Source organism: Emydura macquarii, unplaced genomic scaffold (assembly GCF_026122565.2).
Source record: "Emydura macquarii macquarii isolate MOO-44397 ecotype Brisbane River unplaced genomic scaffold, CSIRO-AGI_Emac_v2 contig_1390, whole genome shotgun sequence".
Taxonomy (NCBI): Eukaryota; Metazoa; Chordata; order Testudines; family Chelidae; genus Emydura; species Emydura macquarii.
In genome coordinates this window covers 6,077,062-6,102,688 of record NW_027131527.1, presented here as the reverse complement: position 1 = coordinate 6,102,688, position 25,627 = coordinate 6,077,062, and the positions used below count along the sequence as shown (strand labels likewise).

General features: G+C 39.1%; 1 long non-coding RNA gene across 1 annotated transcript in view; it reads right to left on the bottom strand.

Moving 5' to 3' along the window:
• Positions 1-2,597: 2,597 nt before the first annotated feature.
• Positions 2,598-25,627, bottom strand: part of LOC137156205 (uncharacterized) — a 34,349-nt gene continuing 11,319 nt past the window's right edge. Inside the window, exon 3 of the long non-coding RNA XR_010920696.1 lies at positions 2,598-2,766. This is a non-coding gene — a long non-coding RNA (uncharacterized lncRNA). The remainder of the gene's footprint in view (positions 2,767-25,627) is intronic.

The following is a 25,627-nucleotide window of genomic DNA, read 5'->3' as shown; positions in this document are numbered from 1 at the left end:
CTCAGCATAGGGGTAGGGGTGCAAGCAGAAAGAGAACAACCCCAGAGAAGTCAGTGAATACAATTAGAAGCACAGGGTGTTGGGACTCTATGTCAAACTGATGACTGATTGTGGGATTGGAGCCATAGTCTTCTCAAACACTCTGTGTAGTAAAGGTAAGCACACACTTAAATGTTTGTAGGATCAGGGCTTTTATGACTATATCACAGGAAGGAGAAGAAAAAGAAGGGATATAATAAGATGATATAAAATAATGAAAGTGAAAAGGTTAGGTGTCTGATCCTACTTAATTTGCTCCAAAATACAAAAATTAAGCAATAACATAATTAAAGTGATAATGTCACTTTAAAATTGGCTCCCAATCAACTTTTAACACCTAAGCTCCATAAAAAAGTGCCTACATTACATTTGTAGTTTTGAAAACCCAAACATTGCAGAAGGTGTAACAAAAAACCAAAACACCTTGAAATTGACTTCAGTGATTTTAATTGTAGACACTGAGAGAAGTGCAAAAAGTAAATAACAAGGATTAGTAGTGAGAAGTAAACTAATTTTTTCAATGCCTTACACATTTGATAATCTAACTTGTAGTAATATAAGTTCAGAAAAGTTTGTTTACAACACATGGGAACATATCATGTGATGCAAATTAGCATAGCTTCAGCTAAGAAACTGGCCCAGGATTTTTAAATTCAACTTGTTCCTTTACCTGAATAGCTTATCAAGGTTAAGTAAAATAATAGGTATTTATATGAATAAGAACTTATCTCTGATTACTCTAGTTAGGATAAAAAAATATAGGGGTTATCAGTCCTCAAACTTCAAGGCATAACTGATTGCCAATTAGATCAAGGAAAAAAAGCTATATAATATACTCAGGGCTTGTCTACATGGGAAAGTTTTGACAGTATAAAATGAACTGTGGTTTAATTTATGTTGCTTTGAAGTGGTTTAAAGAAAGATGGAAAAAGCCATTCTTACTCCAGAATAAAAGCGTCCACAGAGAGATATACTGGTATAACTACAGAAGTTTGCCTTTACTGGTATAATTATACTAGTATAACTAGAAGCATTTCCCATGTAGACAAGCCATCCACTGATGTGTCTGTCCTTCCACAATGCGTATAGTGGATTCAATTCATTAAATGCCAGCAGGAAGATAGAATGGATGACTTAAAAATACTTTGCTAGCTCTAACATCTATGATCATCACCATGGTGATTGGCAAGAGTGTGAAGTTTTGTTATCTTGACTGTAGTCTCTGGTTGGTCTAGAGCAGTGTTTCTCAATTGGTGTTCCGCAGAACCCTGGGGTTCCGCGGGAACACTGTTAGGGTTCCGCGAGCAGCAGTTCTCCACGCCACCGAGAGCAGCTGTTCTCTGCGCCGCTGAAAAAGGGAAGATGTCTCGGATTTTCTGGCGGAGGGTATCCAGTGTAAGTGTAATTTAAGTGAGAAATGCTGACCTTTGTTTATTTCGACATTTGAAGACTGCTAAGAGTTTGGGGGGTTCCGCAATTATTTATGGAGTTCAAAAGGGTTCCGTGGCCAAATTTAATTGAGAAACACTGGTCTAGAGGGTGAGAATACTGCTCTAGAGTGGTTCCTTTCTTTCCTATCTGAGGATCCCACAATGTTTTTCTGGGCATTTATGTCTTTGTTGCATCCTGTCTGAGGGCTTGTCTAGATGTAAAAGTTATTCCAGAATAAGGAATGGTGTGCATTTAAAGTGAAATAGCTATTCTGGAATAACTTCACTTGTAGACTAGCCCTGGCACATATGCTATCTGGGGCAGGACTGTTTTCTTTGTTACTTGTTTGTACAGGATATAATATGACCCTGATCCTTAAATGGGGTTCCAAGATGCTTGTGTAATAAACAATAATGCTAACACTAATGCATATCTGCTGTTGGATATTTCTTATACGGGGTTCCTCAAGTCTGTGTTTTGCTACAAGTATGAGGAATCATTAATGAATATAGTGAGGTAATTGAGGCTATAGTGTCTTCAGTATGACATGCAGCTCCTGTCATTTCCATCAGATCTGGACAGTGCTGTGCCTATATCACTGCCGGGACGAGATTTGGACTGACATAAAAGTGAACTGAAGGATGGTCATTACCGGTATGTAGGGAGAAAGATTTTGAGTTTATGGCAGGGATGGTTCCGCTTCAGTTAATGATGTACAATTTAGGGGCTGTTCTTGACCCCCATCTCTTTCTGGAATCTTCAGTGCTATCAATGCCCAAGAGCATCATTATTATATCTTGAACTCTGCAGGTATTTGCGACCTTTCCTTTCAGTTCTGGACCTCATCATTGCAGTCCCGATTTTTGTGACTTCTAAACTGGATTACTGTAATGCACTTTACAGTAGCCTTGAAGGCAGCTCAGAAGTTACAACTGATTTAGAAAGTGATTGCCTACCTCTTATGCCACTTCTTGAGGAACTGCGCTGGTGTTCTAATTGCCTCCAACTGTGATTCACAATGTTGATTTTAATTTATAAAGCCCCACCTAGTTTGGATTCTGGTTACTTGGGTCACTACCTGTTTTCCCAGGTGCCACTATGACAGTATGTCTTTTTGAACCCTTAAGGCTTGACATTTATTAAATATCTAGGTAGCAAAACATTCTTAATGGCAAGTCATCAATTCTAGCACTTGAGTCGCCCAGTGATCTGCCAACATCTGAAACCTTTCAGGACACCGTGTAATACCCATCTCCTTCATCGATAATTTGCTTGAAGGATAGCTTGGGTGGGTAGCTATTGGAGAGGGAAATGTCATTGGTTAAGAGTCATACATTTTATGTTTGTATTCAGCTTTTTACATGCATTCAGAGAAGTAAAAAGAGGCATAAGACATATTTTATAAATCAGTATAAATAAATTAAAGTGATTTAATGTAGTCCTGGCTTGTAAATTCTGATGCTACCCAAATCTCACTCTGTGCCACACATGAGGAAGAGGTCAGTGTTCACATCAAAACAGCTTGAAGCTGAAAGAACTCTGATGTTCCATCCCAGATCATCAGTAACCAAAGCAGTCTCAATTTTAGCTGCTGTAGAGGCCAGGATTGGCCTAGATATACAGGCAATATGAGCCTGATTTTCAGAGAGAAGCATGTCTATAATTCCTCTTGAAGTGAATGGCAGCTACAGTTGCTCAGCACATCTGAAAGTTAGGCATATGGGTATTTTTACCCTGTCTGTCCCTCCCACCCACCTCCGGAATTCATCCATAGGCTGGTGAAATTTACACAGTCCTAGACTCTCAATGTAGGAGGTCACCACCCTTGCATTTTCTCAAATCACTCAAGTAGAGCCATTGGTGAGCACCTACTTTTCTACATATCTGACTATGTCACACAGCATATTGTACACCAGTACATTTTCATCAGCTACATAAACAATAAAATAGACTATTGGTTTTTTTGAAAATGATTTATCCAATTTAGTTTCTAACCATTTCCCTTAAATTGGAAATAAATCCCCTTCATGATGTGGTTTTCTACTAAAAATGAAAAGAAGACCCTTTCCTTCTTTATTTAAGTCCACATAAATTGGCAAAAAAACCAAACAAACCCCACCCAGTTTTGGTGATTATAATTTTTTACTGATTATATATACAGCATAGAGTCATGTGTACTGTATAAAATTATATTCTATTTCTCCCATATATTTCAACAGAGAGATAAAATGTCTGTTACACAGAGAACTTAATCGAAGTGGAAAACCACATTCTTAATGGTTAAAACAATATTGTATGTGGATACACATGGAGAACGAGAGGAAGTTGGCAGATATCGGATCTGATGGCTAGAGAACATCACTTGAAGTTGACTTTGGCAAACAACTTATGCTGGCCATTTTTGTGTGGCTAGTAGCTTGATCAAAGAAAAGAATAACAGGATCTTTCTCATTTTGGTATACTGCTCCTATTTTCCTACATTCTTTCCTCCCTTTTTTTCCATTCTAGTCTTTTCCTTACCACATATATACATAATAACTACAAATCTTAGAAAAACATAGCTATATAAATAAATAAAAGGGACTTTTGACATAGCTTAATCTGACCTAACCTATATAGAAAGTCCACTGCATGATACACAAATGGGGGTGAAATGGACACCATGAAGGGAAAATTAAGCAGGATCCATGAATTCTGATATATGATCCAAATCTCATGGACCCGCAAAATTTGGATCCATGGAGGATCATTGCTATAGAGTGTTTGGGTCCAGTACTAGGTCTTGGGAACAAAAGGGAGCAGTAGCAGAGCAGAGAGAACCACTACATAGCAGATTTATGACCCATCTCATGGCAGCAGCTGCACTGTGAAGCTAAATACTGACTCCACAGTGAAGGGGGAACAACTGTGCTCCCCTCCTCTTCTTTTTCCTTTCCTTCACGCTGCTATGCCATATCTTCTGTTCACTTTGATTTGGCCATTTACAGGTGAAATACAGAGTCCTCAGCCTCTCCCCCATGTGGGAAGAAGCCCCGAGTCTACCGCCCAACTCCCCCTTTCCAGTGGCTGAAGCCTAGAGCCCCGCTTCCCTTTCCCCACTGCAACCCGGTGGCCCCCCTCCCCCCCCGCCCCCCTCATTAGGCCCTGGAGTTTTTATAGCATGATGGGGGGACTCAGAAAGAAAAATATTGAGAATCCCTGCTCTAAACCACTCAGGAATCATACACAGGAAAACACCAGCAAATCCCCTAAACCCTCAGCCTTGCATCCCAGAAATGTACTGTCTTGTATTGTTCAAGAGAAGATCTTGAGTAGTGTAAGCTCGTTAATTAGTTCGCCACTTTGTCAAAGAATAGTGGACATGCACCAGCCTTTAGACAAACTCACTTGTAAGGATAAAACATTCAAATAAGTTTATTAACTACAGAAGGATAGATTCAAGTGATTATAAGTGGTAAACATAAAGGTCAGAGAGAATTACCTAAGAAAATAAAAAGTAAACGCATTCTAAATCCTACACTTTCAGACTAAGCAAGATTTGAATCAAACAGCTTTTCTCACCCCACTGGACATTGCAGGCAGCTTATAGTTCTTAATATGCAGGCTGAATTTCTTTCTGAGTTAGAACCAATCTCCTCAGTTTGAAGGTTTTGTCTTTCCACTGTTCTTGCAATGACTGTCATTAGACCTCAGGTACCCGGCTTTCATCCACCTCTCCCATTGAGCTCTATGCACTTGTATATGTATATGATGAGCCCATGTTTCTCATTTCTACCTCTGCAGCTGACAAAGTGAGCTGAGCCTCACGAAAGCTTATGCCTGCTAAAATTAAATATGTTAGTCTTTAAAGTGCCTCAGAACTCTTGTTGTTTTAACCATTTATGACTCCTCTGGCAGAGAGGAGGGAGATTCCATATCCCAGGTGAATGCTCTAGCCATTGAACTAAAAGTTATAAGATTGGCATCAGCACCTCCTCCAGCTGTTTTGTGTGGAGCGAGGCAGGTGCCTAACTTATTTCCGCAAGAAATGCCTTAAAGCACCTAAGCCACCTCACTCCAGTGAGGGCTTCCCATGCATGGATTGCAAAACAGAGCTAGGCACCTTCCTGCAACCCCGACTTAGGTGCCTAGCTCCGAAAGCAGGGCAGGATGTAGCACCTCCTTCTCATCAGCATCTCCCTCTGGTTATCTTAGGTGGCTCTGAGCCTAGCGTGTTGGCTTTTGTGGCTCACATTCTTAGGTGCCTCTCCTCTTCTATTCATTGAATAGAGAGCCTACGGGCCAACTTAGCTTTGGGGATCACAGGGTTGTTCCTGTGATTTTCTAGACACCTAAAAGTTAAGCCACGGTGATGCTCAGTGTCATAACACTTAATTTCCTATGTGGATCCCACCCTTACTGCCTGATTTTCAGAGATTTTCAACTTCAGCTGAACTCAGCATCTCTCTGAAAGCCAAGCTTTAGACATTTTTGTGCCTCACTCCCCCATTTGTAAAAATTAGATAAAACATTTCCCCTCACAGGGTACTGTGAGGATTATTATTCATATATTATAAAGCAAGAAGAGACCACTGCGATCATCTAGTCTGACCTCCTGCATAACACAGGCAATAGAATGTTCCAGAATTAATTACTGTTGGACTAGAGCATATATTTTAGAAAAGCATCCAGTCTTGCTTTAAAAGTTACCAGGGATGAAGAATCCACCATAACCCTTGGTAAGTTATTCCAATGGTTAATCACCCACCCTGTTAAAAAATATGCACTTTATTTTCTTTCAGACTAAATTTGTCTAGCTTCAAGTTCCAGGCATTGGATTAAATCTTTGTCTGCTAGATTGAAGAGCACCCTGTTAATACATTTTTTAATCCAATGTGAGTATTTAGAATCATAGAGTTAAAAAGGACTGCAAGGGTCATCTGGTCTAACCCACTGTTAAGAAGCAGGATTTGTTGTGTCTAAATCATCCAAGACAGGTGGCTATCCAGCCTCTTTTTGAAACCCCCAGTCAAGGAGCTTCCATGACTTCCCTAGGTAGTTTGTTCCATTGTCCTACTGTTCTTACAGTTAGGAAGTTTTTTCTGAGATTTAATCTAAATCTGTTATGCTGTTGTTTGATTCCATTGCCTCTTGTGGCAAGAAACAACAACCTTTTTCCATTTTTTATGGCAGCCTTTCAAGTCTATGAAGTCTGCTATCATGTCCCCCTGAAACTCCTCTTTTCCAAACTAAACATACCTAGTTCCTTCAGCCTTTGCTTTTATGGCATGCATTCTGTCCCTTTGATCATCTATGTCACTCGCCTCTGGATCCTTTCCAGTTTCTCTACATGCTTTCTATACATTGGTGACCAAAATTGGACACAGTACTCCAGCTGAGGCCTAACTAGCACTGAGTAGAGCAGTATGATCACCTCCCATGACTTGCATGCTATGCCTCTGTTAATGCAACCCAAAATTGCATTTTTTTTTTTTGCAACAACTTCACATTGTTGACTCATGTTGAGGCTGGGATCCGCCACAACTCCCAGATCCTTCTTAGCAGTGCTGCTGCCAAGCCAGTTATTCCCCATTTTGTATTTGTGCACTTGTGTACTTTACAGACTGTGATTTGAGGATTGATTTACGACTCAAGGAGCTCAGTTTATTTAGCTGAACAAAGAGAAAGTATTTTCCATAAGGCATATTTTCCAATCCTTTAATCATTCTTACTGCGCTTCTCTTAACCTTCTCCAATTTATCAGCAGCATTGAATTGTGGAAACCAGAACTGGACTCAGTATTCCAGTAATGGTCACAGCAGGGCCAAATACAGCAATTGGTGAGGTGTTCAGCTCAAGAAAAAACTTATAACCAACAAATTTTATGGCAGCAATGTTATACAATTAACAGCAACAATTAATACCAAAACAGCCATAAGGGCTGAGAAAGGAGTCTGTGATGAAACAGCAGGGAGTTGAGGAAAAAGTAATGAAGACAACAGAAGGTCAAGATAAGCAGGGTGAGGGCTAAATGAAGAGCCAGGGGAACCATGAAGAAGTCAAGTCTATAGAGAGGAGCTAGAGGACTGAGAAATTAGGTAAGTGGCAGGGTAGCAGTAGAGGATTCCTTTGTTATTAAAGATATATCTGCCTGTTCAGAAAAACCCTCAAAAGATCATTAGTTACAGACATTGAAATATATGACCAACACTGATAAAAGTATTGTAAAATAATTGAATACTTCAATAGGTATGTTTTGTCTACAGTAACAGTCGGTAATGGAATCTGTAGTTTCACGTGTCAGATATAATTCCAAAACCTCACTACTCATAATCGCATCTAAATGTGATCAGTTCTTTATTTAAAATGTTTGTTTACATACACCAGCTGAGTCATCCATTAAAACTATATTTATGAGTCTGTGTAAGGTCCAGGAGGAAATTAGAGGAGTGAAATACAGAAGTATTCACTGTATGGGTGTCAAGAACAGATGTGTGGCTATATTGTACTGACAGCTTTGTTTCTTATCCTTCTGTTCTGAGGCTTGGAGATGTAGAAAAAGTTTGAATGATCCTTGAGCAGTCAAAATGCATCTCAAGGAGACAATATTTAACATTTCTTCTCTACAGTTTGGCTGTAGAACCTGGTTTTTTTAAAGCTAAGGAAAACAGCTCTAGTAGTCAGCAAAGACTTTGTCTATACTCTGATTAAATTAGACCCTCAGCTAGTATAAACATCATTAAATCAATGAAGTTATGCTGTCAATGGATCTAGGATGATTTACATCAGTTGAAGATCTGGCCCCATGTGTTGATTACATGAACAGCCTTGGATATAACTGGCAGGATAAAAAAATCTTTTTAGTACCCAAAAGAATTAAAAGCAAAAATGGAGAAGAGGATCATTGGCAGTTACCTGCTATCCTAAAATGCTGCAGCCAAACCAACAAAAACTTAAGGAAATGACTCATAGTGCTCAAAAGAAAGAAAAACAGCATAGTAATACCAAAAAAAAAAAAAAAAAAAAAAAGAGAAACCCTAGGATAATGTAGCCATACTGTTGAAGCAAAGTTTACTAGTCCACAGAGACAGAGACAGGAAGCACTGAAATGACTGAATTACATTCCTGACACAAACCTACAATATTGTTATCATCAGGTTATAGACTGTAAATGGCCAAGAATATTAGTGGTTACGAAGGGACAAAGTTTGCTCAGTTCCATGCACGCAGTCCTATTGAAATAAATGTGTTTGCACACGTGTAATGGAGTAGAATTTGTCCCAAAGAATTCACAGAGTCACAACTATTCTTTGCCTGTTTTTTGACAATGATTAGTATTAGGACACATGGTGTCCAGCTTAACCATTAGGTGCCTATCTCCCAGTTGTGCCTTTGAAATCTCCCCAGTGATTTCTATCTGATGTTACACTGAAATCCTCAGTGTACCTATTATACTTAACCCCCCCACACCCACAACACACTTCATATCAATTAATACATATTTATTGACAAGAGAGAAAAATCCGTATGAATCAGACCCAACTTTCTTTGCAAAGGCCTATGAACTTTGTACTGAGGTATTAATAAACCAAACTACAAGCAGTAAAGTTAAATATGTAAACCCTGACTTTTATTATAATTTTTAATATTACACCTATATTACAGGCATAGAATTAATTGGAAAAAGAGAGCATGTTAGCTACAACAGTTATTTAGCATTTATTCAAATCAGGAACAATGGAATTTAATAATGATTCAGCTTCTGATCCAGTAGCATTACCTTCAGACAAATCTCCCTTCCTACCACAGCTGCAGTCATAGAATCATACAAGATTATAATTGGAAGGGACCTCAGGAGGTCATCTAGTCCAACTCCCTGCTTCAAGCAGGACCAACCCCAACTAAATCATCCCAGCCAGGGCTAAGTCAAGCTGCACCTTAAAAACCTCTACAGATGGAGATTCCTCCACCTCCCTAGGTAACCCATTTCAGTGCTTCACCACCCTCCTAGTGAAAAAGTATTTCCTAATATCCAACCTAGATCTCCCTCACTGCAATTTGAGACCATTGCTCCTAGTTCTGTCATCTACTACCACTGAGAACAGCCTAGCTCCATCCTCCCTGGAACCCCCTTTTAGGTAGTTAAAGGCTACTATCAAATCCCCCTTCATTCTTCTCTTCTGAAGACTAAACAGCCTCTCCTCATAAGTCATGTGCTCCACTGCTGGACTCTCTCCAATTTGTCCCCATTCTTTCTGTAGTGGGGGTCCCAAAACTGGACACAGTACTCCAAATGTGGCCTCACCAATGCCAAATAGATGGGAATAATTACTTACCTCAATCTGCTGGCCATGCTGCTACTAATGCAGCCCAGTATGCTGTTAGCCTTCTTGGCAATAAGGGCACACTGTTGACTCATATCCAGCTTCTTGTTCACTGTAACCCCCAGGTCCTTTTCTAAAGAACTGCTGCTTAGCCAGTTGGTCCCCAGTCTGTAGCAGTGCATGGGATTCTTTTGTCCAAAGTGCAGGACTCAGCACTTGTCCTTGTTGAACCTCAGATTTCTTTTGGCCCAATCCTCTAATTTGTCTAGGTCACTCTGTATTCTATCCTTACCCTCCAGCATATCTACCAGTCCCCCCAGCTAAGTTTCATCTGCAAACATTTTGAGGGTGCAATCCACCCTATCCTCCAGATCATTAATGAAGATGTTGAACAAAACCAGCCTCAGCACCGACCCCGGGGGCACTTTGCTTGTTACCGGCTGCCAACTAGACATCAAGCTGTTGATCACTACCCGTTGAGCCTGATGATCTATCCAGCTTTCTATCCAGCTTATAGTTTATTCATCCAACCCATTCTTCTTGCTGATAAAAATACTGTGGGAGACTGAATCAAAAGCTTTGCTAAAGTCAAGGTATATCACATCCACCGCTGTCCCCACATCCACAAAGCCAGTCATCTCACCATAGAAGGCAATCAGGTTGGTCAAGCATGACTTACCATTAGAGATTCCATGCTGACTGTTCCTGATCACCTTCCTCTCTTCCAAGTGCCTCAAAATGGATTCCTGGATGATCTGCTCCATGATTTCTCTGGGGACTGAAGTGAGGCTGACCCCCTATCCTCCTCCTTCCCTTTTTTGAAGATGGGCACTATATTTGCCTTTTTCCAGTCATTCGGGACATCCCCCAATCGCCACAAGTTTTCAAAGATAATGGCCAATGGTTCTGCAAGTACATCAGCTAACTCCCTCAGCACCATTGGATACTTTCGTCCAGCCCCATGAACATGTGCATGTCCAGCCTTTCTAAATAGTCCTGAACCTTCTCTTTCACCACTGAGGGCTGGTCACATCCTCCCCATTCTGTGCTGCCCCGTGCAGTAGTCTGGGAGTTGACCTTGTATGTGAAGATATAGGCAAAAAAAATTGAGTACTTTAGCTTTTTTCCACATCATCTGTCAGCTGGTGTGTGTGAGCTAGAACACCTCATTATACTAGAAAGGGTATGGAATGGCAGGCCAGTTTTTCTGAGGACTCTGGAACTAGTTCCTCTTCTTGATCTGAAATAGTTGGAATTTGATGACCTTCCAGACACACTGCAAAGACATCTGTTTGATAGGCTCTTTCTTTGGAGTGGGTTGAGGAGATGCTTCCCATAATGATAAACAGGTAGAAAGTAGTTTGTTGGTATTTGGCTGGCTGAGTTTGTTGAAATTACTACTTAAATGCTGCTGGGATTTTATCGTATCATTAGTTATGATGGACATCTATTATTTTAAATCTAAATACATAAATATTTCAAATATCTGGTCATCTCCACGAAGCTGCCAGTATTTGATCCTTATCCCAAATTGTGCAAAAGTGTTACTATATAAGTGCAAAAAAATATTGGGGGATTTAGTTAGAGGTGGTGTTTAATAGGGAATTGTATCAATTTTAACAACGTGAAGTGGTGAATCAATCTTTCCCCAGGTATCACTTCTCATACAGACGAGACAGTGCTAAGGAATTAGTCTTCTCCACACTGTGTAGCAATCCTATATTCAAATATCATAATATGTCACATTGTTTTCCTATTCTCAATACATTATTGTGCAATGTATAATGCACAATGTATAGTGCAATGTATTGTGCAATAATGTATTATCTTGGATAAAATTGCTCTGTAGAGACATTAGTCCTACAAACAAGTAGCAAATGGACATGCATACAAAGTGAAGAACAATAACAGTTATTGGTGGAGAAATTTGCATCAGAAGGGGCCAACATGTTGACATGAATTAAATAGGAAAGAGAAGGAAATGAACAGTTGGCATAGACTAGGAGAATTCTCTATTTCTAGAGAATATTACCTAATGTCTGTGCATGTTTGTAGCATGAAGAAATGTAATTTAACAGAAGTGAAGGTCTGAAGCTGCATATAATATCACATGGACAGGAAATAGCCATCTTTTGTAAAACCTGACATCAGAAACACTTTCTGGAGTATCCTATTTTTCTACTGAGCATTTTTAGACAGGGAAGGAAACCAGAGATGTTTTTGCATAATGCTAAACTCAATACAAGTTGGGTATTCTTGCAATATGTCATCATTTTAAATTTAGTGGATGTTTAGTGATGCTTTTGTAGTATTTGTCTAGGTGTAGATGTTCAAGGGAGATTTTCAAAAGAGCAAAGAGAAGTTAGGCACACAACTCCCATTCAAAGTCAATGGGAAACAGACACTTCACTTCCCTTTGTCACTTCTTCCAAATCCCTCTCTCCCTCCATGGTCTGATCTTTGTTCAAGATGGCTAACAATGATTGTGCTGAAACTGCTCTCATCTGGGTGCCTGAGAGTTGTGTGGGAGCAGTTATTGGCTGACACATTCACTGACAACTCATCTGACCTTAAGGTAGGTAGAAAACGTGAATGCAGCCCTGCTTGTGCGCTGGCATCTAATCGTGTAAAAGGCTGCTTTTTTCCTCTGGAGCAGAGCCACAGGGTTTTGGAAAAAACTGTATTATTTGTCTGATTTGTATTTGTAAAGATATGACTTCCATAGAAAACTACATAAAAAAGTGAGGGGCACAGAGAGGGTTGGATGGCTAATGGTATGCAGCATAGTTATAATTTTTTTTTTTTTTTTTTTGATACAGCCATTAAAAGTTTGGTGATTTTAATTTTCTTGATTCATCATGCTACAGCCTGTAAATATATCTTTTTATCCTTAGTACATTGATTTTTAAATTAAGATGAATAACTCAACTCAGTTAACCTTTGGGAAAGGTCTTTTAATTATTAACTTAAACAGTAAGTGGGAATTTTACTTATTCCAGTTAAAGAAAATTAGTCTAAGGCATTTTATAATAAATAAGCACATTTTATCTGATTTTACCTGTGTATTTCAAATACACATCTTTCAATTTACCATACAAATGTAACATTTGAACTGAATGGGCAAAATTCATTCTGGGGGTGCACCATTGATTCCATTCAAATTAGATCTGGGATGTATCTGGCCCAATGCTTTTCATTGAGGGTCCTTGTTGTAGTGCGTGTTCGTTCATGTGCTCGCTCTCTCACACTCACACTCAGATTGTGTTAAACGTATTTAAGGCAAAGTTCAACAACAAGATGAGAGTGTTTTAAGAAGGTTGATCTAGGAGGCTTTATTCTTCTAAGGCACAGCAAAATGTACAATATAATTTACACATTTCCCAGCAGTGCTAGAGATGCAACAGGCTAGAAAGGCATGGGGTATTGCTAAGTTTGAGGAGGTCTGTGTTTACATAAGGGAAAATGCACAGATATAGCATGATGCAAAATTAACACTCTGATAGTGCATCAACTGTTACTATGCTGATTCCAAACTTGAACACAGGGCCACTCTCAGGTGGTAGAAGGGCATACATCCATTGCCACCAGCTGGGAATCTGGCCCCAGGTATACATGCTCCACTTCCTCTGTGGGTGTAATACTCAGCCTGAACAGGACCACCATGGTATTCAGGCTCCAAATAGACAGGCAGATTGCAGATACCTGAATATTAAATTGGCTCCAAGGATGTATATACACTACAACATCAGCATAAGATGTTTCATTGACCAGGTTTGTGGTCCCAATATCATAGACACAATCACTTTGGAACACAAGGAGATACTAGGACTGTGCATGCATATGAGCCTTCGTAATACATTGGAGGCATGTTGAAAGGTGGATAAAGGGGGGTCAAGGGGGATATTTTCCATTCAATGTAGTAGGTGGCCTGCAAAGTGAGTCCCTGATTCAGAAAGGCAATTATGTACATGCCTAATTTTAAACACGTGAGTAATCCTGTTGAAGTCAATGGGATTGCTAATGTGCTTCAATTATTTATGCACATGCATAAGTGCTTTGCTGGAATGGGGCCATATACCTTAATTCACAATGAGCATTAAGGGGATGAGTGAGCTGATTAACAATATTAGGCATCATAAAAATATACAAATAAAAATATAAAATTCAAGAACAAAAGAATGGTCATACAGGGTCAGACCAATAGTCAGCCTAGCCCAGTATCTTGTCTTCTGACATTGGCTGGTACCAGATCCTTCACAGGGAGTGAACAGAACAAAGCAATTTATCAAGTGACTCATCCCCTCTTGTCCACTCCCAGCTTCTACCAGTCAGAGGCTTAAGGACCACCAGAGCATGGGGTCATGCCCCGGACCATCTTGGCTAATAGCCATTGATGGACCTATCCTCCATGAACTTACCCAATTCATTTTTGAAACCAGCAATACTTCTGGCCTTCACAACATCTCCTGGTAACAGGTTCCACAAGCAGACTGTGAATTGTGTGAAGAAGTACTTCCTTAACGTTTGTTTTAACCCTGTTTCCTATTAATTCCCCCCGGTGCATGCGTTATGTGAAGTGATAAATAACACATTCACTTTCTCCACACCATTCATTATTTTTATAGACCTTTATCATATCCCTTTTCAGTCATTTCTTTTCCACGGTAAAAAGACCCAGTCTTTTTAATCTCTCCTCATATAGAAGCCATTCCACACCCCTAATTATTTTGTTGCCCTTCCCTGTACCTTTTCCAATTCTAATATATCTTTTTTTGAGATAGGCTGACCAGAACTGCATGCAGTGTTCAAGGTGTGGACATAACATGGATTTATATAGTGGCATTATGATATTTTCTGATTTATCTATCCTCTTCCTAATGGTTCCTAACATTCTGTTAGCTTTTTTACTGCTGTTGCACATTGAGTAGATGTTTTCAGAGGACTATTAATGATAATTCCAAGATCTCTTTCTTGAGTGGTAACAGATAATTTAGACCCCATCATTTTCTATGTATAGCTGAGATTATGGTTTCCAATGTGCATTACTTTGCCCTTATGAACATTGAATTTCATTTGCCATTTTCCTGCCCAGTCACCCATTTTCATGAGATCCCTTTGTAACTGTTTGCAGTCAGCTTTGGACTCAACTATCTCAAGTAATCTTGTATCATCTGCAGAATTTGCCACCTCACTGTTCATCCCCCTTTTCCAGATCATTTGTGAATATGTTGAACAGCACAGGTCCCAGTACAGATCTTTGGGGCACCCTGCTATTTGACTCTCCTCTGTGAAAACTGATAACTTATTCCTACTCTGTTTCCCATCTTTTAATCCATTACTGATCCATGAGCAGACCTTCCTACTTATCCCATGATTTCTTACTTTGTTTAAGAACTTTGGTGAGGCACCCTGTCAAAGGCTTTCTGAAAGTCAAAGAACACTATATCCATTGGGTCGCCCTTGTCCCCATGTTTGCTGACCCTCTCAAAAAATTCTAGTAGACAGATAAGGCATGATGTCCCTTTACAAAAGCCATAGACTCTTCCTCAACATATTGTGTTCATCTATATCTGATAATTCTGTTCTCTACTATAGTTTCAACCAATTTGCCTGGTACTGAAGTTAGGCTTAGTAGCCTGGAATTTCCTGGATCACCCCTGGAAATTAAAAAAAAAAAAAATCAGCATCACATTAGCTATCCAGCAGTCATCTAGTACAGAGGCTAATTTAAGTATCTATTTCTCCTAGTCTATGCCAACTCTTCATTTCCTTCTCTTTGCTATTTAACACACGTCAACATGTTGGCTGCTTCTGAGGCAGATTTCCCCAACGATAACTTTGCTGTTGTACTTCACTTTGTACCCATGCCCCTTGGCCAGTTCTTTGTAGGTCTAATGTCTCTAAAGAGCAGTTTTATCCAACATAATACATTATTGCATCATAACATCAGAAAACAATATAAGAAAGCATGTAAATTGCAGAAGTGCTAAGTTACTTTTTTGTTTCAGTTTTCACCAGAAAGTTTAGTAGTGATTGGACATCTAACATAGTGAATGCCAGTGAAAATTAGGTAGGATCAGAGGCTAAAAATTACTTAGACAAGTTAGATGTCTTCAGGTCACCAGGGCCTGATGGATTATATCCCAGAATACTCAAGGAGCTGACTGAAGAGATCTGAGCCATTAGTTATTGTCTTTGAAAAGTCATGGAAGGCGGAAGAAATTCCAGAAGACTGGAAAAGGGCAAGTATAGTGTCAATCTATAAAAAGGGGAATAAGGACAACCCAGGGAATTACAGACCAATCAACTTAACTTCAGTACCCGAAAAGAAAATGGAGCAAATAATTAAGCGATCAATTTGCAAACACCTAGAAGATAAGGTGATAAATACCAGTCAGCATGGATTTGTCAAGAATATATTGTGTCAAACCAACTTAATAGCTTTCTTTGACAGGGTACCAAGCCTTATGGAGAGGGGGAAGCGGCAGATGTGGTATATCTTGACTTTAGTAAGGCTTTTGATACTGTCCTGTATGCCCTTCTCATAAACAAATTAGGGAAATACAACCTAGATAGAGCTACTATAAAGTGGGTGCATAACTGGCTGGAAAAACGTTCCCAGAGAGTAATCATCAATGGCTCACTGTCAAAATGGAAAGATATATCAAGTGGGGTCCAGCAGGGATCAGTTCTGGGTCCAGTTCTGATCAATATTTTTATCAATGATTTAGATAATGGCATAGAGAGTACACTTATAAAGTTTGTGAACAATACTATGATGGGAGGGGTTGCAAGTGCTTTGGGGAATAGGATTAAAATTCAAAATGATCTGGACAAACTGGAGAAGTGATCTGGAGTAAATAGCATGAAATCCAACAAGGATGAATGCAAAGTACACCACTTAGGAAGGAACCATCAGTTGCACACATACAAAATGGGAAATGACTGCCTAGGAAGGAGGACTGCAGAAAGGGATCTGGGGGTCATAGTGGATCACAAGCTAAATGAGTCAAGATTGTTACACCGTTGCAAAAAAAGCAAACATCATTTGGGAATGTATTAGCAGGAGTGTTGTAAGCAAGGCACGAGAAGTAATTCTTTTACTCTACTCTGCACTGTTTAGGCCTCATCTGGAGTATTGCATCAAATTCTGGGCACCACATTTCAGGAAAGATGTGAACAAATTGAGAAGAGAAGAGCAACAAGTTATTAAAGATCTAGAAAACATGACCTATGAGGGAAGATTGAAAAAACTGGGTTTGTTTAGAAGAGACTGAGGAGGGGCATAACAATTTTCAAGTACATAAAAGGTTGTTACAAGGAGCAGGGAGAAAAATTGTTCTCCTTAACCTCTGAGGATAGGACAAGAAGCAATGGGCTTAAATTGCAGCAAGGGCGGTTTAGGATTTACATTAGGAAAATCTTACTACCTGTCTGGGTATTAAGCACTGGAAAAAATTGCCTAGGGAGGTTGTGGAATCATTGGAGATTTTTAAGAGCAGGTTAGACAAACACCTGTGAGGGATGGTCCAGATAATACTTAGTCCTGCCTTGAGTGCAGGGGACTGGACTAGAAGACCCCTTGAGGTCCCTTTCAGTCCTACAGTTCTATGATACCACAGTTAGTAGCTCTGCAATTTCATATTTGGAGTTCCTTCAGAACTCTTGGTTGAATACCATCAGGTTCTGATGACTTACTGTTTAATTTAGCAGTTTGTTCCAAAACCTCCATTGACATCAATCTTGCACCATTCTTTTCAGGTGACAAATCTGAAAAGCTGTCCAAGTGTGGCAATCTCCCTCACATCCTTTGCAGTGAAGAATTCATCTAGCTTCTTTTTGATGGCCTGATCTTCCTTGAGTACTCCTTTAGCACCTCCATCATCTAATGGCTCCAATGACTGTTTGACAGGCTTCCTGCTTCTGATGTACTTAAAAAAATTGCTGTTGGGTTTGTGTGTCTTTTTCTAGTTGTTCTTCAAGTTCATAACGTGCCTAATTATGCTTTTACTCTTGATTTGCCAGAGTTCATGCACCTTTCTATTTTCCCTCATTAAGATTTGACTTCCAATTTTTAAAGGAAGTCTTTGTCTCTAACAGCCTCTTTTACTCTGTTTAGCCATGGCAACATATTTTTGGGCCTTTTTTTTTTTTTTTTTTTTTTTTTTTTTTTAAAATAACTTTGTGCCAAAAATATATTTATAAGGAGAATACCTAGCTTTTATAAAATGCTCTTCATTAGTAAATTTCAAAGAACTTTACAAAGGACATCAGCATCATTATTCCTATTTTGCAGGTGGAGAAACTGAGGCAGAGACGGAACGTGACTTGCCCAAGGTCACCCAACAGGTCAATGACCAAATCGGAACTAGAACCCAGATCTTCAGATTCCCAGTCCAGAAATGGAAAGTGTTCAGAAACAGCCAGAGTTTGACAACATCTGGCATGTTGCAAAGCCTCACTGTTCACTCAGGCTTCTGGGAAGAGGAAGGGTGCTCTGAGGACCTGTTGTGAGAATTAGGCCTACAAATCTATCCTAATTTCAAGATCAGCTGTAAAAAATGAGTAAATTCATAAGATGTCATAAGAACCCATAGCAACAAATGTTATGGGGAAAAGGTGCAAAAAAGAGACAGAAGACTGAATTAGACCTGTTGAAAAAAAAAAAAAAAAAAGGATGGTGTTAAGATCATACCTGGTAAACAAGAACAGTAAGAGATAGAAAAATCAATTACCCAAAATTGGTGTGTAAGAAATTAGATCTATTGGTGGACAAAATAGTGAGGGGATGGGCTATTCGATCCATCACTTCATTTTGGGGTCCTTAAAGAAACGCTTTGGTAGAAAAATTAGAGCAAGCTTCACCATCATGGCTGCCACCCCCACCATCTCCTGAGACCCTGGGCCTGTGTCATCCTGAGAGATGTCCTGACCAGTCAGGGCCAGAGAGAGGGGGACAGATGACTTCGCTACTACTACTGGCTTCAGCTGATTTCCAAATACCACCTGGGTTGTGAGACTGTCTCCCCCTCTGCCCCACCCAACGTGTCCTTTTCCTTCCTTACCTTATTTCTTCTCTTTCCTATTTCTCTCCTTTTCCCTTCTGTCTAACAAGAATCTGGCTTAGTTGGCCAAGACTGCATAGTTTGCAACACTGCTGTGAGCCTGTGACCAGAAAGAGGAAGCTAAAAGAAATTCCCTGAACAGCCTGATGCAAGTTTGCCAGGTTTCAGAGTGGCTGATAAGACTGTGTGTTTGTGCCTGTTTTTCCAGCAGTGAGGTTGCAAGTGAGAGTCAACAGCCAGAACAATTGGATGATCTTGGAGGCTGGAGTGACAGAAATGGGATGAAATTAAATAATACAAAGTGGAAGGGCTTGCACTTATGGTCTAATAAGACGACTTTGTGCTACAAGATGGAGGTTGAAAGTAACGTAGGAGAGATCTGGCTGTGTGGGTCAATAACAAGAGGACTATGAGCCACCAATGTGGTGTGGCTGTGAAAAAAGAGGGGAAAATACCAGGGAGGGTGAAGAACTATTTAAGCTAAAAGACGATGTTGGCACAAACACAAATGGATATAAACTGGCCACACACAAATTCAGTCTGGAAATTAGACGGTTTCTAACCACCAAAGTGGTGAGGTTCTGGAATAGCCTCTCAATAGGAGTTGTGGGGGCAAACTTAATTGGTTTTAAGAGAGAGCTGGAGAAATTTGAGTGTAATTGTATGACAGGGTTGCTAGTGATGGGAGGAGGCAGGGCTCAAACAGCCCGGGGGCTCACTTCTGGTTTCTATTCCTAAAAGGTCAGCTGGGCACCTCCAGGGGGTCTGGAAAGGACATTCCCCCCTCCCCCCATGTATTCTGGGAGGTTTTATTATATCTCCTTCCTGTGAAGGGGTTGCCAGGGCTGGAAATGGGACAGTGGGCAGGAAGGGCAAGAGCTCTTTGAGTTGACACTGAGCATTCTCTCTCTCTGAGGTGTTTGCCTGGCTGGTTTTTGCTGACCTGGTCAGGGGCTAACTGATTGTCAGATGAGAGGTTCAGAAAGAATTTTCCCTCATGCCAGAGTGGCAATGAGCTTTGGGTTCTCCACCTTCTCTGCAGTGTGTGAGTGGGAATAACTTGTTAGGATTACCTGGGTATCACTTAATCATTTCCCTGCCATTGTAGGGTCCTCAGGCACTGGTGCACCTTGGTCCCTCCTATACTCTGCCAGTAGCACATAACACTAATCTCTTGTGGGCTGTAATACTTTGGTCTAATTTCAGTTGTTGGATTGAATGTCTGGGTGAAGTTGGTGGCCCATAATACATAGGTCAGACTTAGCTGATCCCTTTTGGTGGTCCCTTCTGGCCTTAAAGTCTAATTGTACGACGAGAGCCTGAAGATTCCATTTTCTATTGTTGCTGTTCTTTCCTCTCTGCCTTTTGCATGTATATATCATTTAGGAATCAAAATCAGACTATAACACTGACAGCTTCAGTCCATCTTAGCTAACTTCTCTTTTTCTCAAATAGGACACTTTTGTTGTCTTTAATACCATCTAAGAGACTGTCACATACGTTTTTTTTTCCCCTTTTGAAAACTCTTTCCAGCTACAGGGAACAAGGCACGTTGTTAATATGAGGGACTTAATATTTTATATTTCAGATGCTTTAACTGTCTTTCCTTCTTCTATGTATCTTTAATAAAGGGTTAAAAGGATGTTTAATTATGTGTCTGTCATGGTATACTAAAGCAGGCTGAGGTTTCTGTATACCAAACCCTGACTTGTTTGAAACCATTTAATATTGGACAGGGACTGGGTTATATTAACACACTGACTCTTTGGGCCTTAATATTCCATCTAAATACATACAACGGACCACTGGTTATAGGGGAGGGTTGCTGCTGGCTTTAGTTAGATTAATTGGTTATTTAAAATTCATGGCAAAGATGCCTTAGATTATTTCCCTCTCTCTCTCTGTATTATATAAATACAAACACCTTTTCAAATTTCCATTGCAGCTTAGTTGAAAGAAGGTGTAAGAATGGCAAGGAAAACTAGTGTTAGTGTTTATTGAATGGTTCGGAAACAGTATCACTATAGTAGTTGCCACTAATATTCTAATGAAAACAAACCATATAAGTATGAACTGGGGAACTGACAAAACAATAGCTCTGTTGAACAACCTTCTCCATCTGACCCCTTCATGGTTATTATTAAGGATTAAATTTCAACAAGCAACATTCCTTTGTCTTATAAATGATCTGCCATGGCAGTGATTCCTGAGCTATGAGAAAATGTTTCCCTTAGTTTACAGGTTGGTTAATATTGGAAATTCCTATGTATGTTGAAATACATCACTGTTTGTTCTGATAAGGAAAAAGCACTTGAGTTCAGTTTTTAATCTTAGGTTTAGGAAAAACGAATCATGATGACTATTTCCCATTTCCCAAGTCAGCCTGATTCAATCACAAATACCAGAACCACCTTTACCTTTATGAATCTGCATGTTATGTTTAAAGGTAGTCTGCAAAGGTACAAAAGAATGGGGCTGGTAACTCCCCCCTTTTTTCTTCTTCATGATATATAGAGAAGGCCTGAGAAGATATTGTTAAATAAAAGTGTTTTTGTTGTTGTTTTTAACAGTAGAAATTCAGGTCTTGTCTGCCCTTAAACACATGGTTATAAATGGAGGACTAGTGAAATTGTGAGATCCAAGAGTCATGAAACTAAAAGTTAAGCAATTGGGAGAAGGGATTTTAGTTGGATGTTAAACAGTTTTTTTAAACACTTGCTTCTTGTTAAGGATTCATTAATTTCTCTTCAATTAAAGCTTCCATTGATTTCACTGGTAACTAGAACAGGCCCTTAGTATAAGAGTTCACTAGTAGGAAATGGCCAGAAACAAAAACTCTAGAGACTTTGGGGGATTTTTGTCACCCACCTCCATAGTAGGTGATTTGGGCCTACCTCACTGAACAATTTCTTAAGAGTCTAGTCCTGCAGTGCTTACTAAGGCAAAACTCCTATTGGATCAAATTCTGAGATCCCTAATCTAGTAATGGAGTTTGCTCCACTAAAGACTGCAGATTTTGACCCAGTGGGAAGTATGCCTGAGAAACGTCTGCAGAACTGTGATTTATCAAAGGGCGTGCAGCTCAGTAGTTTGTGTGTGTGTGTGTGTGTGTGTGTGTGTGTGTGTTATTTGGTGTGGTTTAATCTCTCGCAACCCAAGGAACTTGCAACACTGGCAACAGATGGAACCTAAATACAAGGCAATTAAGCAGTGGCTTTTTCCAATACACTGACTGAGAATAAATACAATATCAAGAGATATAAATATTTATATTCCATTTGGGGAATAGCATGTTTTATTAAAATAACTAACAGTTCTTTAGTAAAAACCCCCTTCTTACAAAATATACTACAGATTGACGCAGACTGATATGCTGACATAATGTAGGGGAATATGATCCTTAGCTCTGTTTATATAGCTTCTTAAGATGACTAACTTAGTATTTCATATTCACACTAACAAATGAAGAATTTTAAAAATGTCTCATGCATTTTCCTCCCTAGCAGTTCCATGAATTCTGATTTATTGTTGCTACCCCTATATCATTATTTTTCCATTGCTCACTATTAAGGAAAATACTTAGAGATACTTTGGCTGAAACATGCTGTAAAAACACATTGACTTTTCTACAGGGTTTGGGTGTTTCTGCCAATAAGAGCACAGGATTAGGCCTAATGTGCTTAAAATACTTGGTACAACATGCGTAGTGTACCAATGTTCAGACTGTTAATTGTAGCCTCATATTTATTTAACAGTACAAGGATGTTGCATCAAAATACATCTGTAATTAATCATTTTCAAAAATGTAATTCAAAATGATTTGGTACATTTTTATCATCTTATATAAGAAATGAGTATTATTTGTTCTACTCTGTTGACAAATGAAACAAATAAGCTGTTGCAGAAGTTTTCTGTAATGCTGGAAAGTAAACGTACCTCAAATAGTTTATGATGGCTTGAAATCAGTGTTGGTAGAATGCCTAAAATTCTTACTTCCTGTTGAAAGCATATTCAGCACACTGGGACACATTTATCTGGATGTGATATGTAAATGGTCTACATTTTTTATTTACACTACATTTTCCAGTGATTCCTGTTATTTCAAACCACATACACCCCCACAACTATGGTCACTTGGAATCAGTTTTGACTGGAATATATCAGGAGTAATTGGGTTGGTATGCCATCTTTTGTTGATAACTGGAAACTTTTGGATCAAATACAAGAAGTTAACAAATTCCCTGTACTTAACCATATGTTTTAGAAGTTCTTGCAACAGTAATTTTCAGGTCATTTGTCTAGCTGGAATTGGAGGAGAAACATATGGCTACTGCTTATGTCCTGCTTTACTATTTTTAAGAGTATTATTTCATAAACAGAAGAGAGATCATTAGCTGGTAAATTATTCATAGACCTGGTTGGAATTGTACCACATGCACAGGGAATATTGAAAGGTCTTGTTTTTATTAGAGTACATTTGGAATGGTTGAGGCAGAGATAATTTTCTTTTTCAGCAAGGCAAACACTACCAAGCAATTAATCTTATTTAAACAAACTATATGGCAAAATATTTTTTTTTCATATTTGAGTAAGAATAGAAACCTTGCTAATAGCAAAATCCATGATTTCTATATTACAGACTCTGAGCTTTGTAGCTCTAAAATTTGGTAAGTAGATAATTAGAGTTTACATGTATAGCGTAGATCACAGTTTAGTTTATTTAAAGCCTACTACGTCTGATTTAAGACTATTCTAGTCTTGAATTCTGTGTTACATATTATAAGATTCTTTGATGCCATCAAGTGGTGACATTTTCCAGATACTTTAAAATGCAGAGATCAAAATTGTGATACCCAAATTTATTATAATATCTAAATACCTCAGTCAGCATTGGTGCTAAGCATTGTACACACAACAAAGATGGTTCCTGCTCCAAATTCTTTCCAGTCAAAACATTTTACATTTATAAAGAAAAAAAATACAGTAAAACTCAAACTGCTTTCTTTTAACTCCTTTATTTGAATTGTTTATCTTTAGGTTGGATACAGGCCAGAACCAAAACACTAGATCAGAACCTGAAACCCAATCTGAATGTTGCAAGAGGCTTTTACCTTTTTGATAGACTAACACCAAAACGCCATAGCCACCCTTAAGCTACTGAGGGTGAAAAATACAGATTCAGATCTGAATTGAGGCTAGACTCACTTGTATTTCAGATAACAACTCTGCATTTTGCAGACTCTGCCATACTTCCTGAATGCTGGCAGAGGCTGCTCCAATTGTGCGATGGGCAGTATTCACCAAAGAAGGATTGGAGCAGAGAGATTGAGCCACCTCTGCTATCTGGATCTCTGCTTATGGGAAAGAGAGGTATACCCACTGCTTTCCACCAGGCTGTCTGCTCAGACTATGTGGGTGAAGGGACCCACATTCCTGCTGCTGATGGGAAAACTTGAAGGGTTGTTAGGGAGAAGCAGCTGTAAGGCAGAGCAAAGGCAGAAAAGGTGCACGTGTTTGGAGAGCCCTCAAAATCCAGGAACATTATTTTCGTGAGATGGCTCTAAACCTTGTCCAGAACCAACTCCTTTCCTTGCCAATGGAAGGCCTGACCATCCACTCCATCCTCAGTGGTAGCAGCTCATGGCTCTCACCTTGCTGCATGAGAGGAAGGAAGCTGAGACATGGCACTTTATGGTGTTTACATTTTGTAGTCTCACTCAGCTGCAGCAATGAAACTACACCGGTGCTGTTTTATTGTCATACATTAGCAAATACCGTGGTGTTTTAAACACAATGTTTGTCTGGTGTTTTCTTAGTTCATAAAAATATTTTATCAGACCTTGCAAAACTTTAAAAAGTAAACATTGGGCTTAAATTATTGTACAGCATCCTTTGAAAATGATCATTGCTTATACACTTTTTATGGTAGAAAAAAATCCAATTTTCTACCCAAATATATTAAATGGAATAGATGGATAAGCAAATATTTTACTTAAATCTCTATAGAACAAAACTGTAGTGTAACAAAAATTGATTTAATTCTCCAGACCCATTGGAAACTATTAGAACAAAGGGGAGTGCCTAGGGACAATACAAAAGAGCTATTTTGAAAGATGAATTATTTCCCAATCCATTAGAAAAGAATGTTCAGTGTGTTTTGACTGATCAATCCTGCTATCACATATTTTCTGAATATCTTGTTTAAATTAGAGTTAGAGTCCTGGAAATTAAAGGCACTGCCTTAGCGGTGAGGAAAGGTTTTATCCAAAAAGTTGAAATATTAGGTTTTTTTGCCAATGCCTCTGAATTTTTTTTTTTTTTTTTTAAAGAGTTAAATTAGACCTTTAACATTATTTCAACAATCAGCTATGTTAGCCAGTTATTTGATCACAATGCTATTTGATCTAAACAGCTGTTGAATCTTCAGTAGTATATCCACTTTTTGTGATGTGGACACTTCATTCAATTCTAGGGTCTGTTCTCACAGTCCTTACTCACATGAAGTCCCCTGGGCACAAGTCTACTCATGTGAATAAGGACTACTTATATGAGTAAATGTTCTAGGACTGGGCCACTGTTTTCTGCTTTAGGGTTACACTTCACATGTGTGAATTTTACACATCGTGTTGACATCTAAAAGAGTACTATATGGTTAGAAATGATGGTGTTTTCTATTCAGATAAACAAGTTACTATACTATGTGTTAAAAAGTTTTGCCACTGATGGTTTTGTACCAGAAACTACTGAACGTTAATACACATGAATGAAATGGGCAAAGTAACTAGTTCA